Raw genomic sequence first — 14,031 nt, forward strand, 5'->3', positions numbered from 1 at the left:
TTAATATTATATTTGGAACGTGTTTTATCACATATGTTATAAAGACTGACACCAATATTGTCCTTTAAAATGACCCAGAACGACCACCAGTTTCAATGCAGATAGGCCGGTGATATCCTACTGAGGAATTCGAAAAAATATCTGATAACGATAAGTTGCCAGTAACAAAAGTGCGCCAACAGCCGCTAAATCTTCCGGTCAGCCAATAAAGGTTTGACTGATTCGAACCAGATTGCTGGCTTATTTATGGCATGCTATATCATATAAGGCTGAATTCGGACCAAAAATATGTTTGCATAATTAAATTTAATAATATGACAAAAATGACATTAAATGGAATAAATAATGATTGATTATTTCAATAACAATGAGCTCATTAAACCATTGAAATTGCCCTTCTAATGCTATTGACGATGTCACATATCCTAGAAAATAACCCAGTGCTACGTGTGAATATAGTCTATACCAGTATTATTAGTTTATTTCGATTCCCCGGTTGTACCTCGTGGGTTTTCTTCAGGTCCCAACGTTTCCCCCACTGTTATAGACCCCTACGCGCAAGCGAATTATTGAAATAAAATTGAACCATATGTTAGTCCCGAAATTACCTAGTTTGTGTGTTAAACTCTCTCTCTCTCTCTCTCCTTCTCTCTCTCTCTCTCTCTCTCTCTCTCTAAAAACAGACCTAACAGAAACATCTCTATCGTTGTCAATGTAATAGAATTACCGGAACCACACTCCTGCTATTTCAGCCAATATTATAACACATGGTCATAGATCATTATCAAAATCATACTTTATATGGTATGGTCGCCAAGTTGAACTTCTACAACTCTTAAGTTGGGAAGTTGTATCACATATGAGAGAGAGAGAGAGAGAGAGAGAGAGAGAGAGAGAGATTAACGTCCACTCGACACAAACTAGGTCATTTCGGGACTAAGATATGGTTTAGTTTTATTTCAATCATTGCAGTGTATTCCTTATATAGTAATATGACAGTACTCGTTAATCTATAACGTTAATATTTCCGAACGTTTTAAAAATGTAAATAATTGAACCATTTTTGAATGATATTCCTTTTAGAGAATCAACCCTTACAATATTGTAGTTTGCAAGGGATTGCCAAAAAAAAAAAAATCTTAGGTTGTGATTTGTGGTTTTAATAAGATAATTGCGCTAAACTAAGTTCCAACTTGTAAGTGTAAAACCTAGTAAATTGAAGGTCTCTTAAAGGAGTCACCTCTATTTATATTTTGAAACTAAATATTTTCCCATAATAAAGAACGGGTAGACCTATTGCTTAAAAACAAATGTGTTTATGTTTACTAAATCGTTATCCACCTCTCCTGGATATCTGGATAAATACGTATCTCTCAGTTCTTGATAAAATAATTCACAAATCTGCGATTTTTCTTCCGCGCTCCGCTCACCATCCAGTGCTCCATAAAAGGTATTATATGTTGGTACTCTAAAGAAATTTATAAAATCTCGAGCAAATTTTTCTCTATCATCTACACCTGTGGATTATAAACAACACAATAAAGCAATCAACGCAACTGTTTGTTACAAAGTTGAGTTGGTTGTATCAGAAAGACAATCCAAACAGAAACCTCCATTACCTACAAGGTGAACGACATTCTTCTTATTAAAAAGTGTTCTTTAAATAGTAATTTGGACGATCCTAATACAAGAGCCCCAGTGGGCTTAATCGCCCATTTTTGGTCAGCTGCGTTTTTTTTTTATAAAATTACTTTAATGTATAGCTACAATTGTCAAGCTAAAATCATCGTCATTGACATTTTATTGATACATAATACATATCTAAAGACATAATTACGATTTGTAAACGACCCGTGGGAAGGTGTGGATTATAGTTACCTAACTCTAGTCTCTCCTTCCATTCTGTTTTAAATTGGCACGGAGAATGATGTAATTCGACTTTGTGAAGTTGCAAGCCCATATTCTGTAATTCGTTGGAAGCGCGGAATGGCTCTTTCAGCTCCCTAATGTTTCGAAAGGCGGCAGAAATTGTCCCTCTTACAAATTCGGCCTATGAAATAACAAACATTTTAATGACATATACATTAAAATGATTCTAAGAGCATATTATAACTACACGTAAAATAACCATTGTCAATTGGACAGTTAAAGTAAAGGGTTCACCGAACATTGATTCCAAAATCATAAACAAGTTAGACGTCATGTAATCAAACGTAAATAAATGCTATTTTGATAACTTATACTGGCCATTTATCTTTTTGGTTGGCATAACACATATCTGCCTGATTGCACTTTAAATGGAAATTTAACAGGTTGGCTATCACGTCAAGTGTCCATCTATTTCTTACGTCATTGAGCGTAATTAACCCATCCGATAATGAATTCGTGAAATCGGCGAATATAAAAGCCAAAATTAAGCTCAGATGATCAGGCGACCATTGGAATTCTGCGAGGATCAATGAGCTGTAGTGTTTCCAGAAGTATAATCATGCTGGCTAGACTTTGCAGGATTGAGTCGAGAGAATGAAAGACATGTTACTGTTAAATATTATGTAGACTATTGCATAAAACTGTAATCTGCTTCGAAATAATATCGTATGCTGTGTAAACTGTTGCCTTCTGTTTTAATATACTATTCAAAAAAAGTAGGGGATATTTGATATTGGGGGCATAATACTAAAATATGCAAATGACTACGAAAAAAGTCACTATAGAACCTAACAGAAGAAACATTTCCAGTTACATGTGACGCCCAAACGCACCAATAGCTACCGCATGGAATGCATGTGATGCTTGGGATCATCATGGGGGTCCAACCCAAGATTTGCACGACTCTGACTTTGAATGTTACAGTCATTGTGGCATTGAATTCCAGGGTGGAAACATCAGTTTAATTGTTTTAGTGACCAGAAAACAAATTTTGATATGCGTCGGCTTACCCAAAATGAAAGGTTACGTGCCCTTGGCATGCTACAGATCGGCACAACACAGGCGGTTGTGGCGCGGACGATGAATGTTTCTCAGTCTGTCATAAGCAGGCTATGGTCCAGATACCGTGATACACAATCTGTACAGGACAGACCACGCTCAGGTCGACCAAGGGCGACAACTCAAGCCCAGGATCGATTTATCCGTACCTTGGCCTTGAGAAATCGTGTCATCACAGCAAATCAGATCAGCGCTCGTCTTCAAACAGACACTGGTGTGAGAGTGAGTGGCCAGACGATTCGGAATCGACTGCATAGGGGTCACCTTCGCGCCCGACGTCCTCGCGTGATCCCTTGTTTGAGAGATCATCACATTCAGGCAAGACGTCGTTGGTGTAGGGATCGTCAACACTGGGATAATCGACGCTGGAGCAATGTGATGTTTTCAGATGAGTCAAGGTTCACTGTTGATTTTTTGGACAGACGTAGGAGGGTGTGGCGTCGTCGAAACGAGCGCTTCCAAGACGTTAACGTCATCAGACATGATCGATTTGGGGGTGGTTCTGTTATGGTGTGGGGAGGCATCACTGTTGCTGGAAGAACGGCTTTACATGTTGTTGCAGGGCGTGTTACAGGCCAGTACTACCGGGACAACATCTTGGCAGTCCATGTTGTGCCGTTCGCACGACGTCATGGCCGCCGTTTCATCTTCCAGGATGACAACGCAAGATGTCACAGGGCCAGGATCGTTACAGGTTACCTCCAACAACAGAACATCCCCACATTACCTTGGCCAGCACTGAGTCCCGACCTCTCCCCCATCGAGCATGTCTGGGACATGCTTGGACAGAGGTTACGTCAACGTCAACAACGTCCTGCCAATGTCCAAGAACTTGCTGCTGCGTTGCAACAGGAATGGGACAATCTGGACCAAAATGACCTTAGACGTCTCATTAGGAGTATGCCACGTCTGATCAATGCTTGTTTGGCAAACAGAGGAGGATTAACCCGTTACTGACTTGGTTGTGATGCTGTGGTAACTTTGCTGTTTGACCCCGGGTATCATTTTACCCTTATAATGGTCAGTCTGTGCCTTACTTAGTCTAACGATCATTTGGAATAAATCGATGAATGTGAACTTCATTTCATTTTGTCATTTGTTTCTTCGTCAGTTTCATTAGGTGACTTTAATAACACTTAAAAATCAAATATCCCCTACTTTTTTTGAATAGTATATAAACACCTATAAGAACTTTAGATAGATCACTCTGGCATAATATATATCTCATTTGGATAGCTGCCGTAATTAAACAAATAAAATGTGCAGCAAGGTAGTGCTACATGAGACCGGTTGGTACAAAACCGTAGAATGTTAAATCCCATTTCATTTCATTTCGTCTTTAGAAGTAGGAGGACAAGGGGGAATCCGGGGACAACCACGTAGGCAGATGTAAACCCGAAATGGAGGGCATGATTTGTATATAGATTTAACAGACGTGCGCATGCTTTAGGCCACCCTGTTATCAACTCCCTGATTGATCGGAGCAATAGCCTTGTTTTACATAGGTTAAATACTTACCTGTGTAATAATACCACGGGAATAAAAGCTTTTCCAAAGTTTATCAGCCTGACTGCATACACCCTGATAGGCCGTCTTGGTTGGTTTCTCTGTTGTAGCCTCGTCTTCCCCAATAGTTGAAAAAACACCCCAACCACCTAAAATAAACTCCCATGAACCAGTATTATATTATTGGGGTTTTACATACTTTCCAGCATTCTACTGCCCTGTTAATCGTGACTAGTGGCTATAGGCCAATGAAGTTACGTCATTAAACATATCAGGGTGTAATTCCTCGATTAATTCCTGTAATTGACAGCGTGTTTGAATGTATGCCCATTACCACTAAACACTCTACGTGGTTGAAATAGTTCGATTTACTGGTTTTGGGTTTGCTTGAAATATGTTAGACAACGATCTTCTATTAAATATTTGACATATCGACATTATATCAACCTTCTATTCAAACAGACGTGTGTCCAGACTACGATAGGGGGAGTCGAGAAACAAACCTGCGAAGTATTGCCGCCAATATTGTCTCAAAGTTGATCAAATTCTATGGTAATCCCCTAGTCCTCACGCCAAACTTGGCGTTGTTTTCCGGTCAGGATTCCTTTTGTTAGTGGTGCGGGTGGGTGCCTAGCAACCAAATACGTCGAAGCCCGATGTATGCCATTGGCTGCACGTTAAAGATTCACTTACAGCTGAAGCTCGAAATAAGGCGCAAACTGACTATATGGCGTATATTATGTCCGTTTTCATTACCCCGGAGATCGGGAAATAACAGCATACATTGCTATTATTATTCATTTTTCTCTTTTCTTTTCAAATTTACGTATAGGTTTACAAGCACGTTACGTACATTTATGTCTGAAAAAATAAATAACATGCATTTCTGCATAAAATTATTACTTATAAGGGTTCCTTCTGTACACGGTCAGAGCCACGGTGGCTAAGTGGGCAAGACGTTGGCTCGCTAGTCTGGAGGCCGCGCGTTCGATTTCTCCCTCGGAATTTTCCGCCGTGGTTTCCCTTTGTCAGTGGTGCAGAACGGAGGGCCCGAATAGGACAGCTGTCTAGTAGTTCGGATGGGACGATTAATTGAGTGCATGTACACGTAAAAGATCCCTTGGCAGTGCCGCTGCCCGGGCAAAATTTCCCTCATATGCCCGTCCTAGCCCAGTAGGAGCAGAACAGTAGGACGTTAAATTATTATTATTATAGCCCCCGCCCCTACCACCTTCAACAGTCTATATCAATTGGTTGCTGACATCGTTCCAACTTCATGACGCTACCCTTGATGTGTAAAGAAGCATATTATTAACCTTGTTTTAGTTCTTTTGTTCTGTTTTTGAGAAAAGTCATCCAATCATTAAACGCTCCATCCTTTATGATATCTGTTTCTTCTGCACACTTTGAAAATTGACGATATATGCTATCAGAGAGTTGCACCGGTCTAAAAATAAAACATTACAAATGTCTCCCATTTCTGATGTCCTAAAGCACTAGTCTAAAATATGTTAAAATACACATAAAATCTATAAGTCCTACCACGTTAAAGAATAGTCCTGCTAGTCCTATAATTCACTATTGTGTGTTGAGAAATTGACAAAAATATCATTTAAGTTGAAACATAAATGTCGTAATTTGAACAATATGGCGTGACTAGGTTGTCTCGGTCAACCAGGCATCATTATCCTTATCTGTTTGACCACAGATCATGACATTCGAGACAACTTGAGCGGATTTTCTAGTGAAAAGAAATGATACAATTTCCAAGCACTTGGGGCGAGAAGAAAATATTTCAAATTTCTATGTGAATGTATTAAGTGCGAGAATGATTCATATGATTGTATAATAGTGAATCGACAACCTACTAAGATATAGAACTAATTTTGACTTTCTTGGAAAATATGTAACTATCGCTTTAAAGAAGCATCTCTTCCTCAAAGAAAATAAATGTTGTCAATTTTTGTATAAAATCATATTAAAAATAACCAAATAAGGCTCATTTTATTATTATGCCAAGGACGATGTAAAAATGAATTATATATCTAGAGACATATGTCGATTACAATTTGAAGTCGTTAAAAAGATTACTTACTTTGATAACCAATGTATAGCCGTGAAGGATATTGCAAGATCCACGGAGTTGGTAGGAAAACATTGTTTATAAAAATTGGTACCTGAAGACGTTACGTAAACATTTTCATGGTCCAAAAGATATGACCGCGGGACGGGTATTATACCTAGAAGAGACAAGACAACATTAAAGCTGATTTCCCCCGTCCCAAACTCAAAATAAATAGACGAAACTCATTTTCATGGTTCAGAAGATATGGCCTGGGGTTGGATTTTACACCTTGCCTTATTCACAAAATTATATTTTATGGAGCACTGTGAACGGCGAATGCATATTATCGAAGATAGTCAAGGTATTAAGTGTCATTACATTATTAGAATCAACGTTATCGTGTTCGAAAGCTACTACGCAGTTGCAACATTGAACTAATAAACATCTAGTGATCTACGCCAAGTTTAAATATTATATCTTAATTAGAGGCAGGGTTATTGGTTTCCGAAATATGAGCCAATCAGGCAGTCTAACTCATGACATGAAATGGGGTTTAGCGCCCTGCTGTTCTGTGCCGACCGCGCTAATGAAGACGGGCATGCGCCATACAGTGTGCTATGAGGGAAATTTTGCCAGGACAGCGGCACAATGGTCTACTCTTATATCGAATTCCAACTTTCAAGGGTTCCAACTGTAAACGGGACCTCGGGTTTTTCGACATCCGAACGGTTATACGTTGTCCCTTGTCAGACCTTCGGTCCTGTCATGAACTTTCTTGACCAACACCTGGACCGAACACAGAACCTCCAAGTTAGCGAGCCAACTTCTTACCCACTCAGCAACCACTTTTGAGGTAGCCCCAGTAGGTCGAGTCGTGGGTGTTTCGTGTTTATTTACATTGTTGCGTGTGAAGTAGCTATATCTCGCTTCCACCTGGAAGATATTACAGCTTTATTATATCTCCAAACCCCGTCATATTTTCTTTATTTATTATAATTGTAACGGTAAATGCCGTTTAGGAATGGTTTAATTATATATTCCAGTCTCACGACTGCAAAATTTTCTCGGGAATATTATTAATAGAATTTTAAGCAATTTTAACAGCAAAAATTGCCCAAAATATCGAAAGCTTGTCTGGATTTACAACGGTTCCAAACCCCAGTTGGTGTACTCGCGACCGACAGTCGTATGGTTTGATGCTACTTGACTTGCTGCAGCTGTCTACCCCCACGTGAGAGCGCCATTACAAAACTCCAACTATGCCACAGAGGACCAACCCACATCTTTATGTCGCGAAGTTTGAGAGAGAGAGAGAGAGAGAGAGAGAGGGGGGGGGAGATAACGTCCACTCGACACAAACCAGGTCATTTCTGGACTAACATATGGTTCAATCTTATTTCAATAAATCGCTTGCGCGTAGGGGTCTCTAGCAGTGGGAGGAAACCGGAGGACCTGGAGAAAAGCCAGGAGGTTGGACAGGCGCCCCAATTCCTTGTCACTTACAACCGGGCAATCGAGAAAGATGTGATGTTAGTTTGTGTTGATTTAATTGCATATAGTAGTATTCGTCCTTCACAAAAAACTATTAAAAACCTATTATAAACCCGGGAGTCACGGTGGCTAAGTGGGTAAGACGCTGCCTCGCTCCCGGTGTTGGCCGAGAAAGGTCATCGGGATTTTCCGGGGTGGTTTCCCCTTGTCAGTGGTGCAAGATGGAGCGTCTGACAGGGACAATTGTCTAGTCGTCAGGTGGGACGAAAAACAGAGGCCCCGTCTACACATTGACGTGCACGTACAGGATCGCTTGGCAGTTGGAACTCGATTTAAGAGTAGGCCGTAGCGCCGCTGTCCGTGCAAAATTTTCCACATAGCACACTGTATGGCGTATGTCCGCATTTATTAGCCCAGTCGGAGCAGAACAGTAGGCGGTAAACCCCATTTCATTTCATTTATTACAAACCATGAATTCTTTTATGTAAACTGTTAAAATCATTCAGTGGATGATCTTCGTACATTATATGTATTTCTTTGTTGATTCCGCACTTTGATCTGACCGTGTCTGAAATATAATTTAATTACAAATATAATGCGCAGGCGCAGGCTATTTGAATTGTACTATACTATAGTAGAGATACCAATCTTCCTCGGGTATCGGATATCTACTGCTGAACTGGGAATATTCAAAGAAATTAGAAGTGGTGCTAGGTGTTCTGGGAATAACCATCGATATAGTCCATATTATAATAACGTCCATTAAAGGCTAAATATCACTCTTGTTGTAACTGATTAATATGTCCAAATCTTTATTCTGGTCAACAAATTGTACTATTTTACAATATTCCAATTAATTGACGATAAAAATTTCATCTTAACACACCTAATTTAAAAAATTGGAAAAATTCAACCAAATGATTTGAAAAGCCTGACGTAAACTTTTCAAATGTGACTTGGATTTAGAAATATTTTTGAACCCTCTGGACAAGTAAAATATGATTTAATGGATAATTTACACAACAGGTAAGACACTAACACATCTAGTACTTAGAATGAGGCTATTTTTTTTATTTTCTGGAGCTGTCAAGCCAGCAAGAGTGTTATTGTCCCTTTAAGCTATTATCACTGTACTTACTAATTATATCTGTCATAAGTCCCATTGAACTTGAACTATCAGCGGCGCCATATTCTGCTACAGTAAATGGTTTATTTTCTGAACTAGGGTCGCTAATTAAAGTATCTGAAATGGCGACAATTCAATCATTTTATCTGATAGTATGAAGGTACTCTCGTCTCAAATAGCGATAATAAAACATATGCCAGATTGTAGGTAAAATTGTACCACTACTGCGCCATTGTGGGGTCAAAATCAGAAGTATACGTAGTAAAAAGATCACCCAATCAGAATTCATCGAGCTTTAATGTGTGGATGTGATAGGGAGGGTGTATTTTGAAGTTCTATTAAAACCAACACCAGAACTAAGCCCAGTGTATGTGTTAATAAAGATATATTTCAAGGTTTATCAAAATCCATTCACTAGAAAGAGTTATGGCATACTTTGCCTCGTGCGTGACAACCATCACTACATATACTATAATTGGACAAATGCAGAAACATCATGTTGGTGAAATAGTTCTATGATGATGATCTGTGGTATTTATTAGCAATTTCTTGAAAATATAATTTGATGACGTCCATAAGAGGGGGCATGTGGGACACTTGTCTAGGGGTCTGGAGCCCAGAGGGGCCGAGAGGTATGCCGAGTAGAGTTTTAAAAAACAAAATCTGGGTTTAAATTAATACTCGTTCCGTTTGAGGCTCTCGTTACTGTCAAAGTATCCGGGCCCCGGCAGGTAATCGGACCTGTAGAACGCTACTGTTATATTGTTCACCTTTTGTAAATAAAACTTATTCACCCAAAACTATATTTTAATGTATATACGTACATGCTGATGTTCGACCCGTCTATACCGATATGGTGTTAATCCTATATACAATATAGTTAATTAGAATTATTTAATTAATATCATTAACCACTTTGAAGTATGGAGTACAGTAGAGTAGCACCTGGGTTTGAAGTGCACTTGCTCTCGGTACAAATGCGTGACGACAAAGTTGAAGTGCACACCTCAGTGCAAGTGTACATACGAGAAGTAGCTTGACTAGAACAATTTCCAATACTAACATTATATAGGGACCTTGGTTAATTCGTTAGCCATTTTCTTACTGAATGTGTTGTTCAAGGAGGTCTTTTTTTCAGGTGATTGTGTAAGAATTTACTTATTATTATTATTATTATTATTATTACAGCATATTTATAGTGCACCCTTTCATATAACATGTTCAGGGGCACTTTACAAAGTGACAATGTAAATCACACATAAACACTTAGAAGTATGACTCAATATATATTAGAGAAGATATGCTCCAATCATGTTTATTTTATTGGAAAACGCGACGCTGGTCACACTGCCCAAGCCATTGCCAATCACTTTCAGGTCAATGTTCGGACCATCTACAGGCTTCAGCAACGCTTTCGGACCACCAACACCACGGATAATCGCCCCCGAACTGGTAGACCAAGGGTTACCACAAAGTGACATGTTGTGCGACAGCACGTGCAGAATCCCCTCACACAGGGATCTGAGACAGCACGTCAGACAGTAGGAACACACGGAAGACCCATCAATACCGATACAGTGCGCCGACGTCTCACCAGAGAAAACATTCATTGCCGTAGACCTTACTGTGGACCGATCCTCGCCCCCTGCCATCGAACGTCTACAGTTTGCCCAACAACACCAGAACTGGCGACACAGGCAATGGAGAACTGTTCTGTTCACATATGGGAGTCGGTATTGCGTATCAACTGTAGATGGCAGGACCAGAATATGGCGTCGACGTGGCCAGCGTTATTCTGACCGATGTTTCATGGAACGAGACTCATGGGGAGGTCCAAGCATAATGGTTTGAGGTGGAATCGGCCAGTACCAGAGAGTTGGTCCAGTGGTGTTCCAAAATCTTCGCACGTCATCGAAACAACGTTTTCCAGCATGACATCACCCGTGTACACATCGCCAGAGTTACTAGGGACATTCTACAGCAGAACGGTGTCAGCGTTATGCACCGGACTTCAACCCGATTTGGGATCTTTGGGATGAAAACCAAACACAGCCGATGGATTGTGCTAGGCTTTCCTGAGAGTGTGGTTCCAGGTGTCTGGTCCACTCCATGTACAGACGCTGCGCTGCTGTTATTGACACTCGCGGTGGACACACCTGATGTATGGACTGTGTACAGACTCTAGATCTTCTCGTAATGTCTTAGAATTGTGATGAATTAATCACTAATGTGTTAACATACTGTTCACAAAAAATTGCTTTGATCCATTTTAGTAAGTCGTTTTCTAGAATGATTTGATTAAAGGCTCAATACCACTCTTGTTGTAACTGAATAATATGTCCCAATCTTTATTCTGGTCAACAAATTGTACTATTTTAGAATATTTCAATTAATTGATGATACAAATTTCATCTTAACACACCTTATTTAGAAATTTTGAAAAATTCAACATAATGGTTTGAAACGTCTAACGTAAACCTTTTCAAATGAAACTTCGATTTAAAATATTTTCGAACCCTCTGGACAAGTAAAATAGGATGTAATGGATAATTTACACAACAGGTAGGACACTTAAACATCTAGTACTTAGATGATACAAATTTCATCTTAACACACCTTATTTAGAAATTTTGAAAAATTCAACATAATGGTTTGAAACGTCTAACGTAAACCTTTTCAAATGAAACTTCGATTTAAAATATTTTCGAACCCTCTGGACAAGTAAAATAGGATGTAATGGATAATTTACACAACAGGTAGGACACTTAAACATCTAGTACTTAGATAGAGATATTATTTATTTTCTGGAGCTTTCAAGTCAGCAAGAGTGTTATTGTCCCTTTAAAGTGCCTCTCTGATTTTGAAATCGTACTGACGTTTTTTTTTTTTGTTTTTTTTTGTTTTTTTGTTTTTTGTTTTTTGCTGCTTAGTATATATCGTATATTACTATAAAATATACATATAAACGGAGTTAAATTGAACTAAACTTTTGTTACACCATATACGGTCCATGGTTACACATTACGAAGTTTCCGTATCGCACCAGTAACGAGAGAGAGAATGGGCTTTAACGTCCACCCGACACAAACCAGGTCATTTCGGGAATAACACATGGTTCAATTTTATTTGAATAATCTCGCTTGTGCGTAGGGGTTTTAGCAGTGGGAGGAAATCGTAGGATCCGGAGAAATCCCAAGAGGTTGGACAGACGATCCTACATTTTCTCCTGTAAATTCCCCATATAATGAATCCTGACATTCGTGCGTTTTAATGTATATTTTGGTTTCAGAATGTTTTTTGACAAAATTAGTAAAAGTGAGTAATATATAGGTGACCGGGTCGACCCCCTCCCCTTAAGTATTAAAAACCCATATATTCACCAACTATTTCCAGTATCTGTTTTCTAGAGAAATCATAATCTGATTCAGTTCTTCCCATAACTTCGCCGAAAGATGATCCTGGTCCACCTGTATTCATTACGTTGTATGACAACCATCTTGAAATTAAGGTTACAGGACTCTGCGATCTAAATAAAAAACAGATAGAATGCCAGGCAACGATGCATACACCCACAGCAGCTACATCGTCTGTGCTATTCACAAAGGTTATCGCATATCCATTATTGTGTAAGTAATGGGGAAATTTTAAAAAACTGGCCAATATTAACAACCTATGTAGTAATTATCAGAAATAATTAATATGTGTTTAGCCTCGAGTTCTACCTTGTGCTGGCCTTTATTATTAGTGGTGTCGGGGGGGGGGGGGGTCTGGCAATGGAACCGAAATAAGCTCTGCTCAAATAACAAGTAAGCAGCATACCTACCAAATATGTTTGAAATATATCAAGCTGCTAAGGAAATGTAAACAGCGAACGACGGACTGGGTAGTGACATAAGGCCGTAGAACTAATAAAATGAATGTATATTTTGTATAAGACAATTCATTTATGGTTTTCAACATTCATTGAAAAATTAAAATGGCTGCTCTACCTTGTTTGACTCATCTTTGTAATAAAAACCAAAATAAATGTTACGCCTGCACTCTTTTGGATCCCAGTATCTTGATAATGAAAAGCAATGTTGATTCAGCAACGCATCCACGCTTCACTAGTAGGACGTGTTACTTAGTTTTAATCCCCTTTAGGTTTCTACTATCGTAAGACTTATATTAGCCCTATTAGTATGCATGTCCCTGAAGCAACGACCAACGGGGTGTTTTACAACATCTAGATAAGATCTACAGAGTTAAAGCGAGATGAAGCCTTTTAGTGAAGATGATTATTGTGCGGAACAGTTATGAGATGTATTAAACACAGTTCAGCTTGCTACATAATGTGAAACAAGCTGACTACGTAATGTGAAATCTGAATAGAAAAACTGAAAAGTCCTACCGGTGTATGTAAATCGCTTTATGACCCGTGAATATGTCATATAACTCATAATACAACGGATTAATTTACATTGCAGTATTTTGGTATAGGTTAAAAATAGCTTATAACAAAATCAATACACATTGTCTAAATATTATTCATATTACAATATTTCTAAATGATTAAGAATTGAAGATCTTTTTGACAGTTTGAACGAATTGTAAAATGATAATTTCAAGCAAGAATTTCATATTTTCTAAGAAAGTCAAAACATAATTATTTCTATGTCTTTTGCTCAATAGGTTGTCAACTCACTATTATACGATCATGGGCATTATTTCCCACTCTTAAAATTCGTTGACACCGGAAATAATAACACAATTACCTCCCTTATTTTCATATTCCCCGAATGGAATAGCTATGTTTGAATTTGAAGTTGAAAATGATATTTTTGCCAATTTCTCAACTGGCAATAGTGAATCATAG

This window comes from Patella vulgata, chromosome 7, assembly GCF_932274485.2.
Source record: "Patella vulgata chromosome 7, xgPatVulg1.2, whole genome shotgun sequence".
Classification (NCBI taxonomy): Eukaryota; Metazoa; Mollusca; class Gastropoda; family Patellidae; genus Patella; species Patella vulgata.